Genomic DNA, 25,715 nt, shown 5'->3' with positions numbered 1-25,715 from the left:
AAAAATGATAGCAAATCAGACAGAAGGTGAGAGAGGTAGACTAAGAGGCCACGAGGAAGTAAAGCTTGGGAGTCGAGGTGAGGGGGGGGTGGGGAGAAATAAACGTAGAGGAATAGTTTTAAAAAATGAAAACATTGGGACCAGATGGAGGCTGATAATCTAAAATTGTAAAGAAATGATGTTCATGCCTTTCGGTTTAAGGTGATCCACGAGGAATACGATGTGGTTGTTCCTCATGTTTGTTGGCCCTTATCCTAACAATGGATGAGGTTAAGGACAAATATATTATTGAAGGAATGACTGGGGAGTTGAATAGTTGGCTGCAAGAATCTCAAGCTTCAACCCAGAAATGGAATGTCAGTGTTCGGTAAATCAGTCACTCGATCTGCGTTTGGTCGCAGCAATGTAGGGGAGGCAACACTGAGTATGCCAAATGCAGTTGATGAGGTTGGATGCCAAGCATAAGGTGTTACACGACTTCATTCTTCTGTCTTCACTGTACAGAATGATCCAAACACCCCACTCTGATTTAGTGGTTAGGTAACTTCTCCACCACAATATCTGACTATTTATCTTGCTGAATGCTTGTTTAATTTTTGAAGTGGTTGATTTCACAGTGTAACTACTTTAAAACAAAAGTAAAACAAGCACATTTTTCTTTCATGGTATTATAGCCTACATTGGTACAAGTCAGTCTCTTATTCCCCTGATTTTATCAGACTGTACTGAGAGAGCAAATGCCAGGAATTCAGGGATTTTAAGGGAGCAGGTGGCAATTTGTTTCAAATTCATTGACTATCAAGCAATGCAAATGACTGAGTGCAAATAATTCCTAATTAATTAGTAGAAGGAAAGAACGTCTCCCCTCCCCTTGCTTCCAAAGCCTGATCAAGCCCAGTGTGATGTCATAATCAATGTGCATCACCAAATTTGTTATGTCTGGAATCCATGGCAACGCGAGGCAGGGACTGTCAGTCAAAAGCTTGTTGCTATTTTTAGCAATGCACTCAGCTGCTGCAAATCCCACCTGAAAGTGATACCACATAAGCAGACAGAGGCGCTGCTCCATTCAGCAAGATGGTTTCCATGGTGAGCAACAAACACCTTGGCCTCACATTCTTCATCCCATCCCATCAGTCTCTCTAACCCTGACCTTTATATTCTAAAGGAATTTCGGCTTAACTTGCAATAGAAGCAATTGTTTAAAACAGCTATGACTAATAATCCATGTGCATGTCTTCATTTGAGATATTTAGCTGAAGGGTTGTTCTGTTTTCTGGATTCACCACAGCCTCTAACCTCAAGGACCCTCCACCACCCAGGCCACACCCTCTTCACTCTGCTACCATTGGCAAAAAGGTAGCACGTGGACAGCTTCTTCCCTTCTGCCAGCAGATTCCTGAATGAAAAATGAACCATAGACACTACATTACTTTGTCATTTCCTTGCACTATATTTTTTTATTTTGTAAGGAGGTTTATATAAATGTTTGCAGTGTGATACTCCCGAAAAACAATGAACTTTGTGATACATTCATAGCAATAACTTCTGATTCTGAACATATTCTTAATATAATTACACAAGTAAAATATGAAAGTCTGAATACACTGTGATTGAAAGTGCTGGAGAAACTCAACTGGTCAAACAGTGTATTTTATGTAGCAAATATACACTTGCAGCAGCCAACATTTTTTCATACCTCGATGAAGGGCTCAAGCCCAAAATGTTGGTTACGTAACTTTATCTTTGCTACATAAGGAACAGTTAGACCAGCAGAAGGACTCCTCAAACTGACAGCCCCAACAACCATTTCACATGGCAAGGACAATTCCTGGGTATAATTCTGGTTACGATGTGGCTCTAAAAGTGATCACATTTAAATTGTGTCTGCTGCTCTAGGCATTTTATTGTGAGGAGATTTATTGGGAGATGGCAGTTAACAGAGTTCTTTTGCCTTTCATGTTAACAGAGATCACTGTGAAAGGATATTGTGTTAAAATTTATCTGACATGTTGCCACCACACTTCCTGTTGATGTTATATTTACTCTCTTGGTGATAAGGATATGTATCAGAATTATAGATACAAATGATATTGAAACAGGCCCAATGGCCCACACTATCTGGTGATCAAGATCCTTAATCAACACACTAGGATGATTCTAACCCCATTTTCAAGCATTTATAAAAATATGTAGACTTACAACCCAGTAACAGGCCTGTCTGGCCCTCAAACCCATGGCGCCCAAATACACCAATTAACCTACAAACTCTGTACGGTTTTGAAAGGTGTGAGGAAACTGGAACACATGGAGGAAACCCACAAAAACACAGGGAGAACATACAAACTCCTTACAGACAGTGCCAGATTTGAACCCAGGTCGTTGTCACGGTAATCTTCTTCTTCTTTGGCTTGGCTTCGCGGACGAAGATTTATGGAGGGGGTAAAAAGTCCACGTCAGCTGCAGGCTTGTTTGTGGCTGACAAGTCCGATGCGGGACAGGCAGACACGATTGCAGCGGTTGCAAGGGAAAATTGGTTGGTTGGGGTTGGGTGTTGGGTTTTTCCTCCTTTGCCTTTTGTTCGTGAGGTGGGCTCTGCGGTCTTCTTCAAAGGAGGTTGCTGCCCGCCAAACTGTGAGGCGCCAAGATGCACGGTTTGAGGCGTTATCAGCCCACTGGCGGTGGTCAATGTGGCAGGCACCAAGAGATTTCTTTAGGCAGTCCTTGTACCTTTTCTTTGGTGCACCTCTGTCACGGTGGCCAGTGGAGAGCTCGCCATATAACAGGATCTTGGGAAGGCGATGGTCCTCCATTCTGGAGACGTGACCCATCCAGCGCAGCTGGATCTTCAGCAGCGTGGACTCGATGCTGTCGACCTCTGCCATCTCGAGTACTTCGACGTTAGGGGTGTAAGCGCTCCAATGGATGTTGAGGATGGAGCGGAGACAACGCTGGTGGAAGCGTTCTAGGAGCCGTAGGTGGTGCCGGTAGAGGACCCATGATTCGGAGCCGAACAGGAGAGTGGGTATGACAACGGCTCTGTATACGCTTATCTTTGTGAGGTTTTTCAGTTGGTTGTTTTTCCAGACTCTTTTGTGTAGTCTTCCAAAGGCGCTATTTGCCTTGGCGAGTCTGTTGTCTATCTCATTGTCGATCCTTGCATCTGATGAAATGGTGCAGCCGAGATAGGTAAACTGGTTGACCGTTTTGAGTTTTGTGTGCCCGATGGAGATGTGGGGGGGCTGGTAGTCATGGTGGGGAGCTGGCTGATGGAGGACCTCAGTTTTCTTCAGGCTGACTTCCAGGCCAAACATTTTGGCAGTTTCCGTAAAGCAGGACGTCAAGCGCTGAAGAGCTGGCTCTGAATGGGCAACTAAAGCGGCATCATCTGCAAAGAGTAGTTCACGGACAAGTTTCTCTTGTGTCTTGTGTCTTGGTGTGAGCTTGCAGGCGCCTCAGATTGAAGAGACTGCCATCCGGTACCGCACGGATGACAGTCTCTTCAATCTGTCACGGTAATAGTGTTGCGCTAACTGCTGCACTAACTATGCTGCCACTTTAATCTGTAGCTTTCAATGTCATGTCCCTGCAAATGGTCATTTTATTATATCTTAATGTTATGAGAATATCTTCCTTCACTGTCCCCTGAGGCAGCTATGCCCAAGATTTCAACCCTCTGAGTGAAGAAAAAAAAATCTTCATCAAATTCTCTCCAGCTCTCCTGCCCTTACTTAACCAGTCCTCTAACGCAGGCAACATTCAATGCATCTGCTGTGCATCTCCTCCAGTGTAATCATATCCCTCTTCCAGTAATGAAACCAAAACTCCATACAGTACTATGTGAAACACAAAAGTTTGCACATGCTGTGATTATAATAAAAACACAGAAATGCTGTAGCAACTTAGCCACTCTTTCAGCATCCATAAAAGACAAAGATATATTGCTGATGTTTCGAGCCTGGGCCCTTCTTCAGGCAATAAGAAGAATGAGCCAGAGGCAGGAAATCTCAGAAAGTCTCAGAATTCAGACAATGCCGGCTGGGGGAGGAATCCAGGCCAACACAAGGTGTTAATTGGATATGATAAGGGGCGAGGTAGGAATTTATAATGTTTGTGCTAAAGGAGACAGGGAAAAGGGAGAGTGGCAGAGCTAGAGAAAGGCAATGGGAGGAGGAGGATTTAATGAAAGCCAGAGAAGTCGTTATTAATGCCATTCAGTTAGAAGGTGTCCACTTAGAAGATGAGGTGTCTGGCGGCACATGAGATCGTGGATAAACATGTCAGCAAGGGAATGGGATAGAGAATTAAAATGGGTGGCCACTGGGAGATCCATGCTATTGTGACAGACAGAGCAGAGGTGTTCAACAAAGCAATCTCCCAGTCTCCGTCCAGTTCTCCAATGTAGAGAAGACCACAACAGGAGCACCGGATGCAGTAGATGACCCCTGCAGATTCACAAGCAAAATGTTGCTTCACCTTGAAGGACTGTTTGGGGCCCCAAATGGTGGTGAGGGAGGAAGTGTGTGCACAAGTGGAGCATCTCCTGCGATCACAGGGGTAAGTCTCCAATAGGAAAATTAGTGGGAAGGGATGAGTGGACGAGGGAGTCATGGAGGGAGCATTGCAGTGAGGTCATGGAATCTATACAGGTTAAAGAGGAGGATGTGCTTGCTGTCTTAAAGCAAATGAGGGTGGGGAAATCCCAAGGCCTGACAAGTTATTCCCTTGGATCTTGAGGGAGGCTAGATGTGAAATTGCAGGGACTCTGGAAGAAATATTAAAATGTCCTTAGGCATGGGTGCAATGCCGGAGGATTGGAGGGTAGCTCATGTTGTTCTGTTGTTTAAAAAAGGCTCCAAAAGTAACCCTAGAAATTATAGGCTGCTGAGCCTGACGTCAGTAGTAGGTAAATTATTGGAATGTGCTCTAAGAAATCGGAAATACAATTATTTGGATAATCAGGAACTGATTAAGGATAGTCAACATGGCTTTGTGTGTGGTAGGTCACATTTAACCAATCTTATAGTTTATTGAGGAAGTTAACAGGAAAGTTGATGAAGCAAAGGCTATGGATGTTGTCTGCATGGACCTTAGTAAGGCCTTTGTCAAGGTCCCCATGGGAAGTTAGTCAGGAAGGTTCAGATGCTTGGTATTCATGGTGAAGTAGTAAATTGGATTCGACAATGGCTGGACAGGAGAAACCAGAGAGTAGTAGTGGATGAATGTTTCACAGATTGGAGGCCTGTGACTAGCGGTGTGCCTTAGTGATTGGTGTTGGGACCATTGTTGTTTGTCATCTATATCAATAATCTGGATGATAATGTGGTAAATTGGATCAGCAAATTTGCAAATGATACTAAGATTAGAGGCATTGTGGACAACAAAGAAGGTTTTTAAAGCTTGCAGAGGGATTTGGACCAGCTGGAAAAATAGGCTAAAAAATGGCATATGGAATTTAATGCTGAAAAGTGTGAGGTATTGCATTTTGGAAGGTCAACCAAAGAAAGGACATACACAGTAAATGATAGGGCACCGAGGACTGTGGTAAAACAGAGGAATCAGGGTATACAGATACATAATTCCCTGAATGTAGTGTCACAGATGGATTGGGTAGTAAAGAGAGCTTTGGACATATTGGCCTTCATAAATCAAAGTATTGAGTATAGGAGTTGAGATGTTATGGTAAAGTTGTATAAGACCTTGGTGAGGCCAAATTTAGAATATTATGTGCAGTTTTGGACACCGAACTAAAGGAAAGATTTTAATAAGATAGAAAGAGTGTAGCAAGATTTACTAAGATGTTGCCCAGACTTCAGGAATTGAGTTACAAGGAAAGATTAAACAGGTGAGGACTTAATTCCCTGGAGCAAAGAAGAAAGAGGGAAGATTTGATAGAGGTATTTAAAATTATGAGGGGTATAGACAGAGAAAATGTAGATAGGCTTTTTCCATTGAGGGTAGGTGAGATACAAATCAGAGGACATGGGTAACATGAAAGGGGAAAAGTTTAGGGGAATATGAGGATGAACGTTTTCACACCAAGAGTGGCGGGAGTATGGAATGAGCTGCCAGCTGAGAATGCAGACTCAATTTTAACACATAAGAAGAATTTAGACAGGTACATGGATGGGAGAGGTACAGAGGATTATGGACTAAGTGCAGGCCAATGGGAGTAGGCAAAAAAAAATGTTTTAGCACAGACTAGAAGCAGTGTAAGGCCTGTTTCTGTGCTGTTATGCTCTCTGGTTCTATGGTTCAAAAGTGTGACATATAGGAAAATTTGAGAAACCAAAATTGTCTTGATGACTGGAGAGTCATTTCAGAATACTTTCTCAGATGGGATCTTTTGAAAGGCCTTACTGAAGTCCATGAAAGCCACATCTATGGCACTTAGCTTTATCAACATGCTTAGATATCCCTTTAAAAAAAGTCAAATTAGACAGGATCTCTACCAAGCCATCCTGAAAATACTTGAGTGATACCTGCCCTTGCAAGTCCAGATTAGTCCTGTCACTCGATTTCTTTCTAATAATTTCTCTACTACTGATGGTTCAGGTTGAAGGATTTCAATCAGGTGAACTTCTCTTTCCCAGTCACATTGAGCAATTTCTTCTACTCTAAAAAGGTTTTTGATCTGCAACCCTTTCCACTGATATTGTTGGATTGAGCGTATCCAACATTTATTTTTTCGTTTTTATTCCCGGTTCCCTGCATCTGTGGTTCTTTTAAAATTTTCATTACCTGGTTGATGGTGTAAAAATAGCTTTGGATTATGCTTATCCATAAAACTCATTTCGGAGGCTGGCAGCAATTATATTCAACCGGATCTTGCTGGTCAGTCATACATGATGGAACCACCAGCATTTTGCTGTTTAAATGATATAGTCATCCTATGACCTGTGCATGGGTTATCAAGTGCAAAAGTACTAGAAGTTAGAATCTACCACCTTGTTTTATCGTGTTCCATGGTGGAGACTAGTCTGGCTGAAACACCCTGAATTGAGCTGAAGGAATTGCCTCACTACTCCTGTGGTATGAAACAAAACCAAGACCATGTGGATTTTAAGTAAAACACAAAAGACTGCGGACACTGTGGTTCAATGGTTGAAGTAAAAACACCATGCTGGAGAAACTCAGCAGGTCAGTGTCCTTTATATAAAGATAAAATTACATAACCAATACATCAATAATGTTTTTAAATTACATTTGAGTTTTGGTAAATTATGGTCGTAGAGTTGTATAACACAGAAATAGGCCACTCGGCCCACCAAGTCCAGACAACATTTTTTCCCATCTCCACAATTGCATTTGGCTACATTAGGTGCACACCTTTCTATGTTTTGCCTATTTAAGTGCAATCTTTTCCATAAGGATCACTTCCTCTGCAATTCCTTTGGTCACTCATCGCTTCCCATTAATCATATCACTGGTACTTACCCCTGTGACCACAACAAGAGCTACACTTGCACTTACACCTCCTCCCTCACTGCCGTTATAGACCCCAAACAGTCCCTCCACACATTACCTGTGAATGTGTAGTGATCATTAACTGTATCTAATGGTTCTGGCATTGCTTCTTCCTCATTGGCGAGTCTGGGCAAAGACTGGGGATCACTTTGTTGAGTACTTCCAATCCATCTACTGCACCATCTGGGATCTCATAATGGCCAGTCACTTTAATTCCAATTCCCATTCCCATACTGAACCTGTCTGCCTCAGGTACCGCCAGATTGAGGCCAATGGCAAATTGGAGGAGCAACATCTTGTATAACACCTTGGATTTCTCCAACCAGATGGCATCAACATTGAATTCTCCAACTTCCGGTAACCTGCTCCCTTATTTACTCAACCAACCCTCCCTGAAAAATATGAATAATCTGTGAAAGTAATCACTTACATTCAAATATGATTAACTCAAGTACATGCAACTTCATGGAGCTTCTATTGTGCACAATGTTTCCATGTGAACAAATAAATATTCCCTCAAGTACAAACTTTTCAAAGTTCTTCCCCCTCACAAAAAACTCATTTGCAAAAATTAATGACAAGGACAAAATAAATCAAGAAATTCATGGACCTAAATTGAAAAAAAAAACAGCAATGCTAGATACATAAAACAAATGACAAATGCTAGAAATATTCAGCAACTATGCAGAGAGAAACAGAGCAAATTTTTCAGTATGATGACCTGTGATCTCCCACATAGATACTGCCTGTGTTAACAAACCCCTCCATCAATGTGTGGGCTAAATGGGACGCAAATATCATTATCAAATGAGGAGCATCTGTACCAATTGATGATGTTGGAGCAAACCTTTAACAATACACAGTGTTCACAGACAGGACATAAATACGTGTATTTATAGGCAGGGTTGCATTCAGAATCACGCACAAATTGAGTTACAAGTCAGAGTTAAAGATAATTAGAGTACAGAAGCTTTTTCAGTGCATATTTTTTATAGTTTGGTATTCTTTATAATATTTTTGTTACACAGAATTATATTGTACAATTCTTTCCTATTTTCATGTAACACATTATTTGCAGACATTATTACATAATGTAGTGTTTAGTTAATTTAAATAATTTTAGAAGTGATTGTATGAATCCTAACTAGTTTTGCCCCAGCTGATAATTTCAGACAAAACTCAGAGCAGGTATAAGCAAAAATTACTGATTTTTATTGATTCAAATAGCTGGTCAGTGTCCACTGCCTTGTCTCCCTAGGAGTGGAATGACATGGGTGTTGGATAATTTAAGAAACTCCCTGATTTACAAACAATTTTCAGGTAGAGAGGCGCCTACAAAATAAAATTTCCAGATGCAAACTAAATGACTCTCCACACCAGAATCTGTTACACAGGCATTACCGTACCATTAATCACCCAGGAGAGCCCATATAATGCATTTAATCTACTTATATCCTGCTCAGGACATAGCACTCTCATGTGCAAATCCCTGCTCCAATTATTTTAATGGATTGTTGCAGGATCTCTGGTATATCTGCTGAGTGGTGCCTCCCTTACAACCATAATAAAAAAGGCTTTTTCAGTGAGGAAACTGTAGCATGTTGATCACCTTGACATATTTTGTGAGAGTAGGAAATTTTGCTCAGCTGTATTGGAATTTACATTCACTGTAGCCAGCAATAACTATTGTGGATCTGGCAGCTTCCTGGATTTCCTATTATACAGGATCTTCCTCCTGGCATGCATGCCACTGACCAGGATTTGCCCGTCCCATTAGACCCTTTCAAACTGCCATGTAAAATGGGATTAACTGGGCAATTTGCCTGGTTAGCACCCCACTTAGACAGCAATCAGAAAAGGTCCGAACTGATCAACCTCGTCAGAATCCAACCGGGTCCCTGACCTACCTCAGAAGTAGTCAGTGAACCCAGATAAACTATCTTAGTTGTTGTCCACAGGTAATTTGAATAGGAAAATGGCTGACCCGTTTATTCCGGTGACTTCAGCGCTTGCGTGTGCACGTCACTGGGTAGCCAGCATCTGAACATATAGCAGTACTTCTGGTGAGAGCGTAACACGTCATTGCAGGGGCAGGATCCCCCTTAAATTGCTAGGTTGGTGATTTCATGGGTCTATCCCCTGCAATTTGAATGGTGCTTCCAGCACCTTTGCCCCAGTAATTTCACGTGGGTCCTAGGAGGGCTCCCTGGGTGCTGCAATTTATAATGGGCTATTGAATGAATGTGGGAACTACCTCATTCATTAGGAATTCTGATTCTCTTTCTCTACACCTAGTATCACCCACTGTCTCCATCACAGCCTCTTTCTCCTCCACCACAGTCAAAGTGTCCATTGCTGTCACAGGTGATTGCTCCATCACCATTGTGAAAAGTGAAGAATTAGCGACGATCCCACTGAAACTTCTTCAGGTCCTATTTAAGTCTTCCTAATTATAAACCTCATTAATGCCAGTTCATTCTATATTTTGGAAAATTTTGTAATTGATTGAGGAGGGAGTTGAATGGCTGTTAAAAGCAGTCATCTATAGTGTACCAAAATTCTACAATACAATTTGAGGTTGAGATTGCTTAGCAATATTTTATCCATGAGAGTTCCTTGGGCAGAATGCATTTCTTCTAATTCTCGGGCATGAAATTAATCCAGATTAATTGTTATACATAATTAAAATGAACAAATGGTGTGAACATTGTTGATTAAACACTTGAATTAAAAATAAAAAATATTTTCTTTGCATGAATCAATATTGTATTCCACAAAAATGTTGAAGGGAAACTAAATTCTGTAAATAATAGAACACACATACATATAAACAGTGAATGGTAGCAATGTTTTCTTCACTCATACAGTGAAATTGTTCTTACCTTCAGTTTACCTGCCACATGACCCCATCACAATGTTGGACCTTCTGATAATTATTGTTGACAGCTCCTCAGAAATGCAAGAGCATATCATTATGGGACTATTATCACTCTAGGTATTTTCAAATTGAGATCTTTCTCCAAGTGCCTTGTCATTCTGCAGTTCCCAACGTTTGATATTTATCTTATCAAAGATTTTTTTTTGAAATATAATCTTTAAAGCTTTATATTATGCATGTGTCACATCTGTTCCAAAATTACACATGGGAATGGACAATTTGCATTTATAAAGTACCTCGTTCAGTGTCAAGTCATGTCAACATCATTTCATCTGATATACAATGTCATATTTATGTTACATAATATAGGAAGGGCAGATTGCACTAAGGACAATGCAATCATAGTGTTATGTCTCTGGAGTTACTTGGGAGGCTTCTTAAATAACTTAAAGATGCAAGATTCAAATAAGAAAAGAGACTGCTTACTGATGCCTTCCACCATCTCAGGAAACTGTTTCCTCACACTCGTATACATATACATATGCCCAACAGTGGTGCACTACAGTTACTACAGTGAGAAGGGTGTATTCTTATGTGGTTACAAAATAGTTCACATTATCCTAACTATATAACTCATAGATTGATCATTTGTTTTTACGAGTAAGGGGAAAAAAAAATAATCAAAGAAATTAAGTTTTGTTTGAATGGTATTCTAGGATCCTTCATGGCTAACAGAGTTAGACAGGGTTGTAAAGAATATTTCATCTGAAAGGTGTGCTGACAATGGTCTTTCATTAAGACATTGTAGAACTAGCCTCAAGTATGTGCTTCTGTTTATGTAGCTGGAGATGAATCCACAGTTTTCTGGCTAGAGAACTACAACTGATAAAGTTACTGTGGAGGCACATTAAACTCAGAGACATCCAAGCAGTACAGATATATTTAAGATTAAAGAGCTACAAGTGACATTGCTGGAAGAGCAGTTGCCTCATAACTGCAGTGACCCAGGTCCAATCCTCAACTCAGATGCTGTTTGTGTGGAGTTCACATGTTCTCCCAGTAACCATGTTGGTTTCAATAGACAATAAGTGCTGGAGTAGGCCAATTGGTCCATCGAGCCAGCACCACCATTTATCAGATCATGGCTGATCTTTCTCTTTCAGTAACTAATCCCAGTTATATCCCCATAACCCATGACTCCCCTGCCCACAGGAGCCTTATCCAACTCTCTCTTAAATCTATCCAGTGCATTCCACAGATCCACAACTTTCTGGGTAAAAAAAACTCCTCATTTCTGTCTTAAATGGCCTTCCCTGTATTCTTAAACTATGCCCTCTAGTCCTAGTCTCACCCATTATTGGGAACATGTACTCTGATTTCACCCTGTCAAGGCCTTTGATAATCCTAAATACCTCAATCATGTCTCCCCTCATCCTTCTAAACACTATCACTAAATAATCCCTGTCTTTCTAACCTATCCGTGTTATGTTAACCCTGCCATCCCAGGAACTAACCTTGTAAATCTGCGTGGCACTTCGCCTATAGCAAGTATCCCCTTTCTTAAATATGGGGACCAGAATTGGATGCAATACTCCAGGTGAAGACTCACCAGGGCCCTGTACAACTGCAGGAGGGCTTCTCTACTCCTATACTCCAATCCCCTCTAGATGAGTGTTCACCTTCTTCACCGCTTGCTGAACCTGCATGCTAGTTTTCAATGACTGGTGAAAAATTACGTCCAGATCCCTTTGCATTACCCCACTCCCTAGCTTAACTCCATTTAAATAATACTCTGCTCTCTTATTTCTGCCTCCAAACTGGACAACCTCACATTTGCTCATGTTAAACTTCATCTGCCACTTCTCCGCCCACTCCCTTAACCTGTCCATGTCCCCCTGCAATTTCCTGACATCCTCCTCTCACTTCACACTACCACCCAGTTTAGTGCCATCTGCGAATTTGCATATGTAGTTATTGATCCCCTTATCCAAATCATTTACATAAATGATAAACAACTGAGGACCCAACACTGATCCCCATGGGACCCTACTCATCACATTCTGCCATCCAGAAAATGACCCATTTATCCCAACACTTTGTTTCCTATTTCTCAACCAAATATCTATCCATGACAGCACCCTACCCCCAGTACCATGCTCCTTGATTTTGCTAACTAGCCTCCTGTGTGGGACCTTATCAAAGGCTTTCTGGAAGTCGAAGTACACCACATCCACTGGCTCTCCTGAGTCCACCCTCCTTGTTACGTCCTCTAAGAATTCCAGGAGATTAGTCAATCAAGATGTTCCTTTAAGGAACCCATGCTGACTAGCACCGATACTATAATTCCTTCCTAAGTGTTCTGCTATTTCTCCTTTAATGATGGATTCCAATATCTTCCCCACCATCGATGTCAGGCTGACCGGTCTATAATTTCCTGTATTCTCTCTCCCTCCCTTCTTAAAAAGTGGTACTACATCAGCCACTCTGATGCAGGCACTTCCCCCAAATCTAAAGAACTTTGGAACTTTGGAAAATGTCGACCAGTGCTTCCACAATTTCCAGAGCAACCACTCTAAGCTCCCTGGGATGCAGCCCATCAGGCCCAGGAGACTTATCAGGCCTCAGTTCTAACAATATGCTCACAACCACCTGCTTCTGGATCTGGATGTCCATCAGATTCTCTGTTTCCCTAGGTAATTTCACCGTCCCTAGATAGTGCTTGACCCCTACCCCTTATCTGATCATAACCTATATCCTCCTTGGTGAAAACAGATGCAAAATATTTGTTAAATTCCTCAGCCATCTCCATGTTCCCATTGATAATTTCACCTTTCTCCGTTTTTAAGGGCCCAATTTTGGCCCTAACCAATTCCTTCCTTTTTTACATAACTGAAGAAGCTTTGGCTATCCCATTTTATATTACTCTCGTACTTCATTTTCCCCTCCCGAATGACTTTCTTAGTTTCTCACTGTTGTTTTTTTAAAGGTTTCCTAATCCTCTAACCTCCCACTCTGCTTTGCCATCTTATACTTATTTCTTTTGGACCTGATACTGCACTTGATTTCCTTTGTCAACCACAGCTGCCATTTTCTTTTCTTAGAGCCTTTCCTCCTCTTTGGAATGAATATATTCTGAATCCTGTGAAAAATGTATAGAAATACCTGGCATTTTTGCCCTGGGTGCTTAGGTGTTCTCCACCATCCCAATTCCTTGCAGGTTAATTTCTCCTAATATGGTATAAATTGGGAGGTACTGTTGTGACTATGAGAAGAATTAAATGGAAGTATTGCTGGATTAATTAAAATAGATGCTTGATGATTTGGTGCAGACTGAATAGATGAAGAGGTTTGTTTCTTTGTTCTATAAACCTATAACTTTAACTCAAGAAGATGAGCTATCCAAACTAAAGGAGGGAATAGAAACCTTGATCTCATTAATTTTATGAAGTAGGGCAGTCATTCTCTACCTTTTTTCCTGCACTCACATGCTACCATGTAGAGCAGAGGGTCACGTGACCACTTCATTTCATCACCTCACCTGCCAATCGAGGTTTAGATCTGCCCACCTCTGAGGGTGAAGTGTGATTGGTCCTAGTACATGAAGTCTCGCTCTCTCTCTTTTGATACTGCCTCAAGATCATCACTGAAGTCCAAGCTGCCAGCCAACTGTGGGCACTGGAAGGTCAACTTCAATGGGCCAGTCCCAGATCTTGAGCCATGGTCAATGCAGGAAATACCGTTCATTTGATAAGTCCTAGTTGTAATTAATTAATAACTGTTTGTTAGTGTGCAGTGCCTGTGGGTGGATGGACATTGTGTATTCCCAATTGAGGGTTGAGAATGTTTATCAGCAATTTATTTGTACCCAATATGTAATTATTTGTGTATTATTCTGAGTTAGTCTGTGAATGTGTGCCCTTTTGTGACTCTGCGTAAATAAAGACCACTGTTGGTTGTCAACATGTCTATCAAATCTATTTTGAGCACAAGACATCTCAGGTTCTCTGTGATTAGTGAGGGATTACTTATGGCAAAGATAAGCGTATACAGAGCCGTTGTCATACCTACACTCCTGTTCGGCTCCGAATCATGGGTCCTCTACCGGCATCACCTACGGCTCCTAGAACGCTTCCACCAGCGTTGTCTCCGCTCCATCCTCAACATCCATTGGAGCGCTTTCATCCCTAACGTCGAAGTACTCGAGATGGCAGAGGTCGACAGCATCGAGTCCACACTGCTGAAGATCCAGCTGCGCTGGATGGGTCACGCCTCCAGAATGGAGGACCATCGCCTTCCCAAGATCGTGTTATATGGCGAGCTCTCCACTGGCCACCGTGACAGAGGTGCACCAAAGAAAAGGTACAAGGACTGCCTAAAGAAATCTCTTGGTGCCTGCCACATTGACCACCGCCAGTGGGCTGATATCGCCTCAAACCGTGCATCTTGGCGCCTCACAGTTTGGCGGGCAGCAACCTCCTTTGAAGAAGACCGCAGAGCCCACCTCACTGACAAAAGGCAAAGGAGGAAAAACCCAACACCCAACCCCAACCAACCAATTTTCCCCTGCAGCCGCTGCAACCGTGTCTGCCTGTCCCGCATCGGACTTGTCAGCCACAAACGAGCCTGCAGCTGACGTGGACTTTTACCCCCTCCATAAATATTCGTCCGCGAAGCCAAGCCAAAGAAGAAGACTTATGGCATAGGTGCTCTGTGATTAAAAAGGAATTAGTTAAGGTGGTATGTGAATGGGGAAAAAAAAGTTGGAGCAATACTGACCAGGATTTGTCTGTTTCTTTGAATGAATGTTGATTAGTTTTAAATAGAAACTGGTAATGTAAAACACATGATTGTTGATTTGTAACACCCTTTTCTTTAAACTGAGTGCCAAACATAAAACCCCCTTCCCTCTCCATTCACAGAGCCCTTCCCCTCTCCCTTTATTAGCTACCTATTACCTTCTGCTTATGGGACTGTTCGGTCAACTGCTTACATTTTGCTCATACCTTGATGAAGGGCTCAAGCCCAAAATATCTTTACCTTTGCTATGTAAAGTACATCATTTGACCCACTGAGTTTCTCCAGCTTTGTGTTTTTACATCAATCACAGTGTCTGCAAACCTTTGTGTTTTACTTCTGCTAAATATTATCTTTTGGGTTCTGAAGTCAGATTCAGTTATTTAAATATCAGGTGCAACCCTGAGAAATAGGCACAGATTTGCAAATCCAAGTCACTGATACAAATGAGAAAAAGTCAAAATTCCATATCAGTTCATTTTTATTGGTTAAGAGTCCAGACAAACTATAGGAGAAAATTTTCATTCTGAGTTGATGTAATATGGAAGTTATTACTTCAGAAATGAACTGAGGGAAATTAAGTGAAATCTTGAGGTTCATATCTTGGAATATTCATGAATAATTTATGAGAAATGTATTACTAATTCAGAATTAATTATATATTCAACCAAATTATCATCACACAATGAAGTCTATTTTAAAGAAAAATATCATAATTATTTCTACAAGCAGTGGTTTAGCTCAGAGCCTTTAAAATTATAATTACGAAGACAGATTAATTCCTTTAAATTTTAAACTAAAAATCAGAGAGTAATATAATGCGCTGCCTAAACTGTAGATAAAGTGACACCTTTAAATCTGGCTTGAATCATGTTTGTTTCAGAAAAAGTCCATTGTTCAATTTCATTTGTTTCCAATTAAATTAGGAGTGCCATACAAACTAAAATTATGTCAGTGCAATCGTTAGAGATAAAAAGGAATTTAAACAAATATCAGATATGAACACTAACTAAAGTTGTTTTGGACCATCAACATAATTTGCTCCTCCTCAACATTTTTTTCCAGTCAAGGTTTTAATTTAATTTTTATTTTCCCAAACTGATGTTTTAAATAATATTTTGACATGATTCCAAACTATAGGATGCATGTATTAAAATAGTAAACATGAGTACCAAGGAAATTCCTTCAGTCAAAATAAAAGAAGAGAATGCAACTTGGACCATTGATTTTCAATAAAAATCATTTTTACTTAAGTTCATTAACAGGGAAAAAAAAAGAAAATTCCCTCTAGCTGGTACTGGTATTGTTTATATTTAGTTTGATTTTTGTGTTCACCATTTATCAGTAGAAAAAATATTCATGAGGACTAAAGTTTTATGTAGCCTGCCACATGAAATCCTTAATCTTGTACTCAATACCCTGGTCAATGGAGGCAAGCATTTCAGACACTTTCTTAACAGCTCTACCTACTTACATGCCAATTTTCAGGAAGCTATGGATTTGAATGCTCAGCATAACAATGTTCTTAAGATCCTGCCATTAACCATTGACTTCCGAAAATGCAACACACTCAGTTGACTGCATTAACCTCTGTCTGCCATTTCTCTGCCCATATCTGTAACTGAAACATTTCCAATGATCCTTGTGAGGGTTATAGTTTGTCTGTGTTGTGTATTGGCCTATGTGTTGTGTGGTTTTATGTTGAAAAGTGACAGTTTGTCTTAGAGAGCCAAGATGAAGGTGGACTGCTGAGAGAGTGGGTGATGGACTGAGCATGTGCAGAAAATGATCTAAAAATATCTGGACTTGGACGATAAACCATCACTGGGTGGTGCTGTGGAGTGGAAGAAGACCCGGAGCATGAGTCATGGTCTGGAGGATAGTTTAGAATGTTGGGATTTTAAAAGGGATGAACATTCCGAAGGTAGCTAGAAGGATCCAGACCAAGCCGTTTTTCCTTTCTCTGCAAGCAACACAAGACAACTTTGAATTTTGTGCTCTCTCTCTCTCTCTCTCCCTCAAAGATCTTTTGGCTTCAGTTCACTAAACAAACTGAATTTTGTTTATGATCTTTACTTCGATCGTAATCAAAGTTTTGTGAGTCTTATGTGTTTTGAGTTTGTTTTGTGGCTAAGTATCTTTCTGTGGGCTGGTTGGAAATATAACTTAGACTTTAATTACATATGTTATATTTAGGCTGGGGAATTTATTAGTTTTACACTGTTATAGAAATTTGCAGAGTAACCAGTGGGCATTGTTATAAAAGAGTTGGGGGGGGGGGGATTTTGAATTAAAGTTTGAAAGTGAATTTTTGTTAATAAAGTAATTGTTCATATTTACCCCTGTGTGATATGCCTTCTTTGTGGTTGGTGGTTTGATCTTGTAACATAATTTGGGGTTTTTGTCCAGGATCAAACCAATTTTGAAGCTTTAGGGGTGATGACTTGTGCTTAGTTATCAGTCATCTGAGTTTTGTCAGAAGTACAAATTCTCACACATGAATCTCTTTAAAGTCGGTGACACGACAAGCTTTATTTACAAGTCTGCAGAGTTGGACTCAACTGGCTTCTCGCCAAGTCAAGCCCCGATACATACAGTGCATTGATTTTTATACCTTTTTTGCTTGTCCTTCCCCTCCTCTTTAACACTGTTTTAATTGGTTAGTTTTTGCAAAATCATTCTAAGTACACTTGCATTTGTAATTATCATGTTAGTCACGTACACTACGAACTCTGCACACACTAAATTCTGTTTTTCACTCTTTTATCAATCTTTGGCTCCTACATGTCTCTTTGTGACCATGAAAGATCTCTGTTTGTTATATCATTGTCCAGCTAAACTTTTATGGTAAGCTCCCTGTCTATTCTGGCTTCCCCTTTTATGATTAATCATCACATTTTAACTTAAGCCCTTTTTAACCTAAATTCTCTATCTATAACAGTTTGATTCAGCCTCCAGCTTGAAATTAAAAATAAACGATGAGTGTATAAATCACCAGCAGAAAAACCAGCAACTATGAATATTGACCAGTTTATAGCGAACCCTTCATTGGTTAATTTAAAAATGGCGAAAAAAATCAGAACTGATGGTTATAGTTGGCAAGTTAAAACTTCTTACAGTAAGAACTGGGATGAAAAAAAAGGAAATTGCCCAAAAGATTGTTAAGCACTCTGTAGGAAAGGGGATATTTGAAGAAGCTGCATTAGAACAATTTCCAAAGGAGAAAACTTCAGAGGAAATAAAGTTGGCTTTGAGAAAACTAGAGTTAGAGGAAAAAAGAGAGGCAGAAAGGAAAGCTGAAGGGGAAGCAGTAAGACAGGCAGAAATGGAGGAGAGAGAGGAAAAAAAGAGGCAGAAAGGAAAGTCAAACGGGAAGCAGTAAGGCAGGCAGAAATGGAGGAGAGAGAGAGAAAGTTAAATTAAAGCTGACCATAACGCAAGGAGAGGGAGAAGCCCAAAACTCACTTGCTGGTCAGGAGGAGAGGTTTCTGATCAGTAGAGAAATGAGATTAATTCCTCCATTTGAGGAAGCTGAAATAGACCAATATTTTCAGCATTTTGAGAAAGTAGCTGTAAATTTAAAATGGCCACCAGACCAGTGGTCACTCCTGCTACAAAGTGTTCTTAAAGGGAAAGCCCAACAGGTGTATTCGTGTCTCATGGTACAACGAGCAGCTGATTACGAATTTGTAAAGCAGGCTATACTCCGATCTTATGAACTAGTCCCAGAGGCTTATAGACAAAAGTTCAGGAGTTTAAAAAAAGCAGCAACCCAATCTTACCTGGATTTTGCTTATAGGAAAGTTGTGGGTTTTGATCGGTGCTGTGCCGCAATTAAAGTAGAAAATAACTGATTTATTGAGGGAAATCATTCTGATTGAGGAGATAAAAAATTGTGTTCCTGACGATATTCAAGTTTACTTGGAAGAGAAAAATATAAAAACTTGGCAATAATTGGCTATATTCGCAGAGGAATATGCTTTAACCCACAAGTCTAAGTGGACAGCAGGGAAAACCTTTCAAAGGTATACTGCTGATAATCCAAGTCGAGTCTAAAGAAAATCTAGGTGAGGTTAAAGGAAGAGAGGAAGAGAAATGGGTGAAGGAAAGATTTTTGAGTTAGAAGCCAGGACACATAATAGCAAATTGTCCTGTACTGAAAAGGAAGAAAGAGAAAGGGGTGGTACCAACTGCCTGTGTTCAGAGTGAGAAAGTTAGGGATATTTTCAAACCATCCATGACTGAAGGTTTCATTTCGGTTAAAGAAAGAACCAATCAAGTGCCAGTTAAAATCCTGCGGGATACTGGAGCAGCCCAATCGCTTGTATTAAGCAAAATTTTGAATTTTGGTGAGGAGACCGATACTGGAGATGTGAATTTAATTAAAAGCATTGGTGTGAAGCAGAGCCTATACCTTTGCATAGAATAGTGATGAAATCAGATTTAGTTAACGGCCCAGTTACAGTAGGGTAAAGTCAAACCTGCGGTGAAACTCATAAGTAAGCCATTGGTTTATGAGTCTGAAAAGGATTTGGAAATCTACCCTGTGTGTGCCATTACTAGAGCCATGTCTAGAAAAAAGGTAGAGGTAGAGAAAGTTTGTAGTGGAGGCAAGCATTGAGGACAAACCTAAGGATCCAGCTTTGCTGTTGTCAAGAGAAAAATTAATAGCCAGACAAAAGCATGATCCTAATCTTGCTGGGACAAGAGATAAGATTCTGTCTAACCAGGAAATTGAAACTGCACCAGTAGATTACTTTTTTCAAGATGGAATATTGATGAGAAGGTGGAGAGCACAAGTGATACCTGCCAGTTGTAGTAAGGCAAGTTGTAATGCCCAAAACTTACAGGAATGAAATATTAAAGTTGACTCATAGTACACCTCTAGGAGGTCATCTTGGAGTGAAGAAGATGGTAGAAAAGATAAGGAAACAGTTTTATTGGCCAAAATTAAGAAAGGATGCTGTGAACTTTTGTAGAATCTGTCACACTTGTCAACTGGTGGGAAAGCTTAATCAAGGACCACCAGTAGCACCTTTACAACCCATCCCTGCTTTCGAGGAGCCCTTCTCAAAAGTGATAGTGGATTGTGTTGGCCCATTGAAAAAAAACCAAAGCAGGAAATGAATATTTTTTAATACTCATGTGCACAGCTTCAAGGTTTCCAGAGGCTATTCCCCTGAGAAACATTAAAGCAAAGACGATTGTGAAGGCTGTGCTAAAATTTTTCACAGTGTTTGGCCTACCAACAGAAATTCAGTCGGACCAAGGGAGTAATTTTATGACTGGAATATTTCAACACGAGATGTATGAATTGGGATCCCATCAAATTGTGTCATCTGCCTATCATCCTGAAAGTCAAGGGGCCTTGGAAAGGTTCCATTTAACTGTGAAAAATATGATGAGGGCTTATTGCATGGAAAATAATAAGGATTGGGATGAAGGAATCCATTTGTTATCATTTGCTGTTAGAGAGGCAACTCAGGAGTCTCTTGGTTTTAGTCCATTTGAGTTGGTGTTTGGTCATGAAGGCAGGAGTCCATTACTATTGTTGAAAGAACAGTGGAATCATAATAATATACAATCAAATCTGTTGAATTATGTTTTCAAATTTAAAAACAGATTACATCAGGCTTTTAGATGGCAAGGAAAAAATTAAAAACTGTTCAGGGAAATATGAAAATTCGGTATGATCAAAAAGCAAAGTTTTGGGACATTAAACCTGGCGACAAAATATTGGTTTTGTTTCCAATGCAGTCAAACCCTTTGAGAGCTCAGTTTTCAGGACCATATAAGGTGAAATAAAAAATTAACCAGGTCACCTATGTCACTGAGATGCCTGATCATCGAAGAGAGACACAGGTCTGTCACGTGAACATGACTTTGAGAAAATGACTGAGGAGGAGACTAGGATTCCAACCAAGGTGCTATTTATAGAGGAAAGTAAGGAGGAGATAAGTTTCTTGGAAGGTCATGGAGCACAGAAAGTGATAAGCCTTCTTTGTGGTTGCTGGTTTGATCTTGTAACACTTGTAGCAATGTTACACCTGACCTCCAACAAGTTCCCATAGGACTGTAGCTAATCTTGAGAACTAACAGGAAATTGTTCAAGTGATTACACTGCAGAACCAAGGTATGGGTCTTCTTTTGTTTTGCGACACTCAACTCATGTGCATTTTACAGTTTTCACCTGACTTTCAATTAATGCATGACATATGGGGTAGTATGGGAATGATGTAGTGAAACAAACCCATACTCTGTTGCCAACTCTCTGCATTCTTGTAAAGTAACTGTGTTCCATTTGTCACATATTACTTGCTCAAGTATTCCTTGTTCAGCAAGGAGGTGATAATTGACACTCTCAGGTCTTTCACCCTTTTGACAAATAGTAGCAACAGGCTACTATTAAATACCACTCTTGATTCTTGGTGAACAAGTCTGCTCCCACTGTGAACCATGGCCTGGCAGGTACTTCTGTGGACATCATTTCCTCTTTTTGTTGTATATTTCTGTTGATGCAGTGCAGCGATCAGTTGTAATCCAAATTTAAAGCAAATGATGTGTCTTTGATCAACTTATACAAAAAATATCTTCTTCTGGATCTCATAATTGACAGAGATTAACTGCAACTCCCGGCAGTTATCCAGACCTAGAGTTGCTGGTCCGTCTGCATCTACCACATAGAATTTACAGAGGATGTTCTTTCCCTTATGGCAGCCATTAGTCTTAGCTCTTCATAGCTGCTTCATCATGGATCCGCGATAGGTCATTAATGTGACATTTGTTGTTTTCAATGCACTGTCTTTTGGATACCCTTTATGCAGATGATGCTTGCTTTTCCTTTTGTGCTTGATTACTGAGCTCTATACCATTGTTGATTTGTTCTCTGAAGCATACAAAATTTAACCTATACAAGACCACAGAACAATGTAGTACAGAAACAGGCTTTTAACCCTTCAAGTCTGTGCCAATCCAGATTTCTGTCTAGTTCAGGGGTGGGCAATGCACTGCCTGTGATCCAAATTTATTTGGGCTGCAACCCAATGAAAAAGTATCATGTGCTCCTGGCCTCCCAATACAAGTAGTGCAAAAAAAAAGACAAAATGGAAACATTTGTTATATGTCAAATATAGATGTGAAACCAAAAGGGACTGACCGTATCGTTAAAAAAAAAGTAAACTGCAAACACCCAAAAAGTTAATAGAGTCACGCTGAGGCAATCACATAGTCATGGCTGTGCCCAATAGTTAGTTTCAGTGAAGAAAGCACAGATTTAGAAGACACAGCTCAACTTGCAGTATTTGTTCGAGGAATAAGGTCAAGTTTTGATATTGTTGAGGAATTTGTTCAGTCAATCCCTTTAAAGGACACCATCACAGGAGCAGACATTTTGGAAGTATTGCAGAAGATGATGGGAGACATGAAGCTAAATCTGTCAAAGCTAGTGGGGATAACAATGGACGGAGTACCAGCAATGGTTGGAGAGAGAAAAAAACACCTTTGTTTTGCTTCAAAGACACATGAATGACCTTGGAATTTCACATAATGTAAAAAAAAATTCATTGCATCATCCATCAAGAGGCTGTGTGTGCTAAGTCTCTCAAATTAAAGAAAGTAAGGGCCATTGTAGTGAAGGAAGTTAACCTAATTCTGTCTCGTGGTTGGAATAATCATCAATTCCAACAATTTTTATTGGAAGCACATGCTGAATATGGTGACTTTGCCAACTTTTGCAATGTTCGCTGGCTTAGTTGTGGAACACTGCTGGAAAAAGTATTTGCCCTGCATGAAGAAGTAGCAACATTTCTTGAAAGCAAACACGAGATGCCTACCATTTTTGTGATCCTGATTGGCTTTCAAGTGGATGTTATGTCTTATCTGAACAACCTGAACTTCCAACTTCAAGGAAAAATCAGCTGATCCATGAGATGTATGTGCACATTGAGGCCTTTGAAACAAAACTTCAATTGTGGGAAAGCCATCATAAAAAAATTGAATTTTGTGCATTATCCCAATCTCAAAAAATGTTAACCAACTAATGTGGATAATTTTGTAACATTTCTCCAGGAATTGAAAAAAATAAGTATTTATCTTGTATTGTTGATTTTCATTTGCATGCAAGCCACTTCAAGCCATTTGCAACTCCATTCAGTGTGGATGTGGAAACAGTACCAGAAAATTTTCAGATGGAACTTATTGAGATTCAGTGCAGCGATCAGTTGAAATCCAAATTTAATGCAGATGATTTGTCTTTGATCAACTTATGCAAAAAATATCTTCTTCCATTATGGGAATTATAAAAAATAGGTGTAGCACGCAAAAAAAGATGTCATCACTGTTTGGCAGGGCATACATGTGTGCATAACTATTCTCAAAAATGAAGTAAACCAAGAACCACTTAAGAACAAATGCTTATTTAGATGATGTCTTGCTATTGGCGATAGCAACTTGGTCACCCAATTTGAAAGAAAATCAAGTTTCTCACTGATTGCGATGCAATCTGTTTTGGGGTTACTTATTTTGTTTTCATTGGAACTAATTTTTATTCTTTTTGACTTTTTTATTGTTTCATTTTAGTGACTAACTCATGATTTTTGGTGCATTTCCAGATTTGAAGATACTTTTCCTGACCTGACATGCATCAGCGTAGTTTTTCAGAAGGAATATGGTTGATCTTGTTGTTTGAACTTTTCTGTGGATTGTTTTTTGATAAATGATCATCAGTTATGTTCATATATTGAACATTACGTACTTTGGGCAGAGACCATTGAAAATTTCAATTAAATAATGTCTGTGCTTCAGTATTATTTCAATTATGATAGCATCAGTGCCCACCATTCAACCACAGACACACCATCCGGCCAATGCATGGTAAAAGGTTGCCTGCCCCTGGTCTAGTACAACAGTCCATAGCTCTCCATACCTCTCTCATCCATGTACCTGCCCATATTCTTATTGAATTGAGCTTGCATTCACTTCTTCAACTGGCAGCTTGTTCCACAACTCTATGTGAAGAGGTTCCCCCTAAAATTCTTCTACTCTCTAGGGAATAAAGTTCTAACCTGATTAGCCTTTCACGGTAACTCAGTTCCTGAAGTTGGAGCAACTTCTTAGTAAATCTTCTCTGCGCTCTTTAAATCTTATTGATATCTTTCCTGAAGTCAGGTGAGCTAAATTGTACACAAAGCTCCAAATATGACCTCACCAATGTCTTATCCAACTTTACCATAACATCCCTACTCCTATACTCAATAATTAGATTCAAGAAGGCCAAAATTCCAAAAGCTGTCTTTCCAACCCTATCCACGTGATGCCACCTTCAGGGAATTATGTATTTGTATTCCTAAATCCCTCTGTTCTACTGCACTCCTCAGTGCCCTATCATTTACCATGCATGTCCTTTTTTGGTTTGTCCTTCCAAAATGCAACACCTCACACCTGTCTACATTAAGTTCCATCTGTCATTTTTCAGCCGATTTTTTTCCAGCTGGTCCAGATCCCTCTGTAAGCTTTGAAAATTTTCCTCAATGTCAACAATGCCTCCATTCTTTGTGTATCTCCAATTTACGACATTATCATCCAACTCATTGATATCGATGACAAACAATAATGGTCCCAGCTCCAATCCCTGGGGAACACCACTAATCACAGGCCTCTAGTCTGAAAAGCAATCATCCACCACCAATCTCTGGCTTCTCCTGTGTAGCCAATGTAAAATCTAGTTTAATTCCTCATCATGAATAATGAGCATCTGAACCTTCCTGACCTCCCGTGCGAGACCTTGTCAAAGGCCTTAATAAAGTCCATGTAGACCACATACACAGCCTTCCCCACATCAACCTTCTTAGTACCCTCCTCAAACAACTTTATAAGATTTGATAAACATGATCTACCATGTACATAACCATGTTATCTAATCCTAATCAATCCCTGTCTTTTCAAATAATTATATATACCATCTCTAAGAACACTCTCCATTAATTTACCCATCACCAACATCAGACTCACAGACCTATAATTACCAGGCTTACTTGTGATGATTTCTTTAAACAGCAGAACCATATGAGCTACCCTCCAATCCTCTGGCACTTCCCGTAGCCAGTGATATTTTAAATATTTCAGTCAGAGCCCTCACTATTTGTACACTAGCCTCTCTCAGGGTCCTAGGAAATATCTAGTCAGGAACCAGAGATATAGCCACCTTTATTCTTTTTAAAATAGGCAATACTACCTCCTCATTAATCTGTATATTTTCCATGACTTCACTACCAGATTTCCTTACTTAACTTGGCTCAATATTCCTTTCTTTAGTAAATACTGAAGAAGAAAAAAACATTTCAATTTCCCCCATCTCCTCTGACTTCTCACATCGCCTACCCCTCTGATCCTCAAGGGGCCAAATTTTATCCTTCACTATTCTTTTACTTTGAATGTATCTGCAGAAAATCTTTGGAATTTTTTTTTTACCTTGCCTGCCAAAATAGTCTCATATCTCCTTTCTAATCTCATTCATGTTTTTTTTATACATTCCTTATATTCCTCAGCACCTCATGTATTCCCAGCTGTCTATACCTGT

The 25,715-nt window shown here is 40.0% G+C and overlaps 1 long non-coding RNA gene across 1 annotated transcript; it reads left to right on the top strand.

Annotated features, from left to right (window-relative positions):
• The first annotated feature begins 957 nt into the window (after positions 1–957).
• Positions 958–23,931, top strand: LOC138756226 (uncharacterized). The gene is made up of 2 exons (XR_011352883.1): positions 958–1,089; positions 23,749–23,931. It is a non-coding gene; the product is annotated as an uncharacterized lncRNA (long non-coding RNA).
• Positions 23,932–25,715: the final 1,784 nt, after the last annotated feature.

The sequence above is a fragment of the Narcine bancroftii genome, chromosome 3 (genome assembly GCF_036971445.1).
Source record: "Narcine bancroftii isolate sNarBan1 chromosome 3, sNarBan1.hap1, whole genome shotgun sequence".
Classification (NCBI taxonomy): domain Eukaryota; kingdom Metazoa; phylum Chordata; class Chondrichthyes; order Torpediniformes; family Narcinidae; genus Narcine; species Narcine bancroftii.
Note: the sequence above shows the minus strand (reverse complement) of the source record. Positions and strands in the feature narration are given on the sequence as shown.